Source organism: Pygocentrus nattereri, chromosome 11 (assembly GCF_015220715.1).
Source record: "Pygocentrus nattereri isolate fPygNat1 chromosome 11, fPygNat1.pri, whole genome shotgun sequence".
NCBI classification, from domain to species: Eukaryota; Metazoa; Chordata; class Actinopteri; order Characiformes; family Serrasalmidae; genus Pygocentrus; species Pygocentrus nattereri.
In genome coordinates this window covers 9332548-9339748 of record NC_051221.1, presented here as the reverse complement: position 1 = coordinate 9339748, position 7201 = coordinate 9332548, and positions in this window count along the sequence as shown.

Below are 7201 nucleotides of genomic sequence, written 5' to 3'. Positions count from 1 at the left end.
TCCCTTATTGTACTCCTAGTAACTGTGTTTACATGCACCCAATAGTCCGATCATTATCCGATTTCTGCAGCCATCTATTATTTAAATGGTCATGTAAACAGCATACTATGATTTCTTAGATCGGGTTAAGGTCTAGAAATGACCTTGATTAGGAAATCTGATAAAGAGAGCTGGATTTTAGCTCAATAGTCAGATTTCTTGGTGCATGTGAACTCTTACTCTGAAAAAGCGAGCAGTGTTGCCATGAGACGCAGTAAAACACTATTGGAGTGACACTGAAATCAAATACACGCTTGACGAAATGAAGGATTTATATATTCTTCAGCTTCTAGATGATGTATGTTCATATTTCCAGGTAAAGCAGCATGACGTTTTAAAAAATCTGTTTTACGTTAGGTTTGCGTCGCATTTTTTCTGTGAATTTATTGGCTGGTTGCAAAGCAGAAATCTGTCTAATTACTGTCTGACTCATGTAAACCAGGAGTTTTCCATTATCTGATTGCTCAAGGATGGACTGGCGACCTGTCCGGGGTGTATCCTGCCTTCCGCCCGATGACTGCTGGGATAGGCTCCAGCACCTCCCGCGAGGGAGAAGCGGCTTAGAAAATGGATGGATGGTTGGATGATTGCTCAAGTGCATGTAAACATGATCAGATTACTGACAAAATCTGAGTTTTCTGCAGGTATCAGATTATTAAGTGCATATAAACGCACTCAGTCAGAACTCTGGTAGCTTCATTGGGAGTCCAGTTAGGAGACCATTATAGTGGTGAATCCTAGAAATAAAGGCGTGGATGAGGTTCTCCAGGTCTGCTTGGTGATCTTGTTGATGCTCTTAAGCTAATAAAAAGCTGCTTTAGTAACTGCTTTGACACAACAGCTAAAACTGTTAAATCAGAGTCCATTACTACACCAAGGTTACATACTAGTTCTTTAGATTTTATGGTTCTTGAATCCAGATAGGCAGCTAGTCTGTGGCAAACATTACTATTTCCAAATAAAATAATTTCTGCTTTATATTTATTCAAATGCAGTTCTGTAAATTGCCTCAATATAAGGAAGTCTGTTTTGGGAACTAAATTGATTTGCTTTGAATAATTGAAATTGATTATTGGTTAAATAGATCCAATTATTTACAATAACGAAGTACAGATAACCATTAAGTTAGCCATGTGTTATGGGTTGCTAACATGTCTAGATACACAGTATTGCCAAAAGTATTCGCTCGTCTGCCTTCAGGCGCATATGAACTTGAATGACATCCCATTCTTAACCCATAGGGTTTAATATAATGTCCCACCCTTTGCAGCTATAACAGCTTCAATGTTTAGGAGTGTGTTTATGGAAATTTTTGACCGTTCTTCCAGAAGCGCACATATGAGGTCAAATACTGAAGTTAGACGAGAAGGTCTGGCTCACAGTCTCCACTCTAATTCATCTCTAAGGTGTTCTGTCGGGTTGCCAGTCAAGTTCTTCCACACCAAACTCGCTCATCCATGTCTTTATGGACCTGCTTTGTGCACTGGTGCGCAGTCATGTTGGAACAGGAAGGGGCCATCCCCAAACTTTTCCCACAAAGTTGGGAGCATGAAATTGTCCGAAATCTCTTGGTGCTGAAGCATTAAGAGTTCATTTCACTGGAACTAAGGGGCCGAGCCCAACTCCTGAAAAACAACCCCTCACCATGACCCCCCCTCCACCGAACTTTACACTTGGCACAATGCAGTCAGACAAGTGCCGTTCTCCTGGCAACCACCAAACCCAGACTCATCCATCGGATTTTCAGATGGAGAAGTGTGATTCGTCACTCCAGAGAACACGTCTCCACTGCTCTAGAGTCCAGAGGCAGAGCTTTACACCACTGCATTCAACGCTTTGCATTGTGCTTAGTGATGTAAGGCTTGGATGCAGCTGCACAGCCACGGAAACCCATTCCATGAAGCTCTCTACGCTGTTCTTCAGCTAATCTGAAGGCCACATGAAGTTTGGAGCTCTTTAGCGACTGACTCTGCAGAAAGTTGGTGACCTCTGTGCACTATGCCCCTCAGCATCCACTGACCCCACTCTGACATTTTACATGACCGACCACTTTGTGGCTGAGTTGCTGTCGTTCCCAATCGCTTCCACTTTGTTATAATACCACTGACAGTTGAGTGTGGAATATTTAGTAGTGAGGAAATTTCACGACTGGACTTGTGTACCACACTTCACTGAGCTCCTGAGAGCGACCCATTCTTTCACTATTGATTGTAGAAGCAGTCTGCATGCCAAGGTGCTTGGTTTAGACAGCTGTAGCCATGGAAGTGATTGGAACACTTGAATTCAATGATTTGCATGGGTGACTGAATACTTTTAGAATTATAGTGTATGTATACTCCAGTATTCACACAGTACATACTGTCTCCATTCACGTTATATTGAAGTACAGCAGGATAATGACCATGCATTTCTCTCACTCTGTGGCCCACCCAGAATTCTCCTGTGTATGGGCCAAGTACCAAAGCTGTTCTAAGATGCTATGTTTATTTCCAGTAATTTACTTTTTTGTGTCTATTGGTTTAAGCTATTTTTATTTAATGAGACAGTTTGCAGTTTGTGTAATATTTAGATTAAACTAAATAAATTAGCTTTATTATTTGTTAGTTCACTTTGTGGTATTGCAGTCTCAATATAAATGGGTACTGTCTCTTTAAGAGAAACGCTGTTTTGGGGGAAAGCATAGATTAGGGAGAGCTTGAAAGGAACGGCAGTGGGGTAGCCATCAGCTGTGGAAGTACACGGTTTTCTTACCGTGGCCAGCGTTTTGTTTCATAATTGTACCTGTGGGAAACGTGGAAATAAAGTTTTGTTTTTTCTTTTAAAACCTCCAGTGCAGTGGAAAATGGATAATTTCTTGACAGAACGACATGGCATGAGTAAAACCAATGCTTCACCCTAACTAAAGAGTTTGCCTCTACACTCCTGGGTCACTGGGAATTCTCTTGGTCAAACATCCTGCTGGTCTGGACGCACACCGAAGTTACTAGACTGCCAGTAGCTCCCCCTTGTGGAAAATGAGTGAGCGACTGACTGACCGACCAAGCGACCGACCGACCAAGCGACCGACCGACTAAGCGTCTGGTTTCTGTCACCACCATTTTGAAAAGTTCTGAATTTTTTTTCTAAAAAGAGAATTTCACACCAAACCACTCTGATCAACTTTACTTACATCTCAACCATTTAATCATGCAGATGATTGGTTGACATTCCCTTTTTAGCCTAACCGTCTAATGTCAGAATGTAAGGACGTATAATGTCCAAAAGACTCCCACCAAATTCAACCCCACAGCTACGTTTTGTGAATGAATGTTTTAGGCTTTACATTTTAGGCAGAAGTGTTTTTTTTCTGCTGACTGAGCATTGCAACATCTTTCATACATTTCATACACAGTGCAGCTTTAAGATGCACAGCCTTTGTGTGAGTGGGAGGAAAGCTCTGCTGTAGGATAAGTTTAGCGTTTACAGCCGCACACAGGTTGTTATTACCCAACTCAAGACTGTGTCATGTCTGTGCAAGTCAACTTGTTTGCTTGTGGTCAGAGAATGTGCGCCAATGACTTTTATGGAATGCTGGACATGCTAGTATGAAGGCATTAAGTTGTGCTACTGAAAGCATGCATGTCTTTGGCACACAAGCAAACCCTCTTCATGCTAATTTTGCAGGTGCTTTTCACACCCACTGACCATTAAACCACACGTTCACACTCACATGTAAGAATTTGAGAGGAGATCAGTGTGAAGGGACCAGTTGATGCAGTCATAGTTGTATCAAAAGCCCAGCCCTATTTCTTATTTTTACCCCTACCCCTTGTTTTTGAGTGTCACCTTGCTCCTTGGCACTGAGTTAAAAGGGGTAGTGGTTGAAATCTTCCCCATGAAATGGAACAACCTTCAAAAAAAAAAAAAAAAAAAACATTACTTCATTAACAGCTACTAGCGCTGCTCTGTAGGTGAACCTGCCAGTCTGCAGTGACAGCAAAGGAGGGTAAAGTTCTCCTCACTGCTAGGCTTTAGTTACATTTAGGGCCTCATATGCCATCAAAGGGGGCAATTATTTATTATCACCCACCCCTAATTCTTCAGTTATATGAAGCTGAAGTCAAATATTCACTAGAGTCTTGTTAGGACATTTAGCTAGCTATAGAGACATCAGCACGCTACTAGCGGTTTTTTATGCTTGTGATGGAGGAAAAGATCATAATACTTTAAAAGAACCTCAAACAAAGACAGTCATAATTATAATTATTAACGAAAAAAAAAATCTCACATTTGTGCGTTCCTTTGGTCACTTGTGCAGCCATTTGCTGGTTTTTCTTTTTTTGTCATGACGCATGTCTTTATGAAACATCTGTAGGGCCACATAGCCCTAACACCTTACCCTACCTCTCTGTCTCAACAAAAAGCAGGACACCCTATTCCTACATGTAAAGCTGCAGAGGGGTAGGGTTAAGTGGTATGGGCAAGGGATGAAATGGGATTGGACCAAAAACTACCATAAAGTGAAGAATACACCAGCATGACCTCTAACCCCAAGATGCTAAAATGGTCAGCATGGTCAGGTTGCTAAAAGCTACAGGAACCCATTAAACTGAGCATTTACCGTATTACAAAATCACTGTTGATGGAAAAAACCTTCAATCTCCATTTTTTACGTTTTTCAGTTTTTGACATAATTTGAAAATGTCTGTTGCCTTTTATGTTGTGCATAAATTTCATGATTTATGGATTAAAAGAAATGACCCAAAATGACTTGGAAAAAAGTCTGGTTCCATTGACTTACATTAAAAGTAAAGTAGTTTTTTTCTTCTCCTGTAAAGTTCCCATTTTGGAGATACAAGGTTTGAAAATGAAAGATTATTATATGTATTCTGAAACTAATGTGTAAGCTCTGTAGTTATGTGAGGAATTGTGGAAGTGTGGACTCACAGACCTTTAGAGTTTAACCTTAGTTGCTCATTAAAAACAGATTTTTATAGTAGTTATTGAAGAACTTATAATAGTTACTTAATCATTTATAGTAGGTACTGCTTGATTCACTCACTGAGCAGTTCATGATAGTTATTGAATAATTAATAGTAGATTCTGAATAATTCTTGGTGGTTACTGGATCAATCATGAAAATACTGAATAATGTATAGGTGTTATTAAATAATTCATAGCAGGTGCTGAGTAATCACACTAGTTACCAGTAAGTTATAGTAATTACTGATTGTGGATCTGAATAATTATTAGTAATTGCTGAACAATTTATAGCAGCTGCTAAATAATTTATAGTATTTTTTGATACTTCATTGTAATTACTGGATAATATGTCATGGTAATGAAATAATTCATTGTAATTACCGAGTTAAACAAAGTGGTAAATGGATAATATATAGTTATAACAATCATTTACAGGAGTAACTACTTACCAATAGCTCTACAAATGTCATGTGAACAGGTGAGATAATGATCAGCTGGAACCATAATGATGGAATGAGAAAAGGAAGGAGAGGAAATTAAGGGAACAGCTTGTGTTTCAAAGCACCTCTTTGTTCAGACAGTGACTCTGGCATGTTTACCTGCCAGTGGAACTGGTTCCCTTGTCTTTATGGATGTCGTGTTGTCATGGGAGCTCTATGTGTTCTTTTGTTTCTCGCAGCAGCAGAAATGTTTGTTTATTTTCCTCAGTACTAAAATGCAAACTTCTAACCACCAACCACTTGTTGCTTGAAGCATGTCTGCATGTACAATTAGATGTCAGCCTTGCCTCATCATGCCAATGAGTTATTATGTGCACATACACAGATCTCTGAGGAAAGCAACTTCATGAGACGTTTTATCATCAAATAAGGCTACAGGTCAGCAGAAGATATGAACCTTGTCAGCAAAACAAATGCTTTTAATGCCTTTCTAACATAATAAACTTAAATATCTAACTAAATTTGAAAGCATATGGCAACCCAGATTGGTTATATGGTACAATAGCTCATTGCTGTCATAGAAACCTTAAAGCATCTGGTAAACATGGAGAAACAATCAGAAAAGACGAGTAAGCTAACAAAAAGGAGACAAAATGCCATTGTTGACACTCTTTAGGTGAAAGGGTTTCCTCCTCTATGATACTTTGTTTTCTCCAGGGATGAAATGAAAGCACTAAAGCAACAAGACACCGGAGCCTTGATTCCCTCCTAAAATTCCTAGGCACGGCTCTAAGCCTGAGCACCCAAACAGCATATTAAATGTGCGTAATGTTTCCTTCCATTGTTACTCTTTATAAGCCTGATTGAGCCTAAAAATATTTAAAATTGTGGGGCAAAAACTCCTTTTTTACTTACTTTGATCAAATGCCTACAATTTTTATTATAACAGAGAAATCATCTGAAGATGTATGAGTGAAACAGATGTTCCAGATAGATAAACTCAAGTAGGTCATTGTCGTCAGCGCTGAGATAAAGCAAGAGGATGTGGTACACAACCGAAATGTGAAGTATGGAGTTAACAGGCACATCATTTCAGAGCAAAGAAGAGTTTCACTCTATGTGCACTGTGGCAAGAGCAGGTACACTGTTAGAAATGAAGGTTCTGTACAGCTACATTTTTCATTCATTAAGATACAATGTAAATGTTTCCTCAAAGGTACAGCAGTGGTTTTAAAGCCCAAATGTGAACCTTAAATAAGTTTTTCCAGGTGAAAATTCGTATTTGTCCCTTTTCATAACCGAATGTTTTAAAACAGATCAATAAAATAAAAGCCTGGCATGAGACGGGGTGTGTGGAGTCAATACAACCTACAAAATATAATTTCAGTGGATTATGGTGCAACTATGTTCCCTGACTAAAGGTACTGAGATGTACCCTGAAGGGTCCAACACCAGTGATAAGAGGGGTACTGCGCCAGTGAGAGTTCAGTAGCTTTTTTCTAAGTGCATGCAAACAGATTAACCCCCTAGAAATCCTAGGTTTATTACCTGCTAAGTCTTATTATATAGTAACTACATTCAACGCAAACTGGATGAGCTGTCTTTGGGTTATAGAAGTGTGCAGTAAAACTTTGGGTCTGCTGACAGGCACATGGCCAGTTAAGGGGTTAAAATTTTCAAAAAGTTTCTATATAGACCCATCAACAGCACATTGATCATCAGTCTAAAAAATGACATTTTATAGCCATTTAATGCAGAAA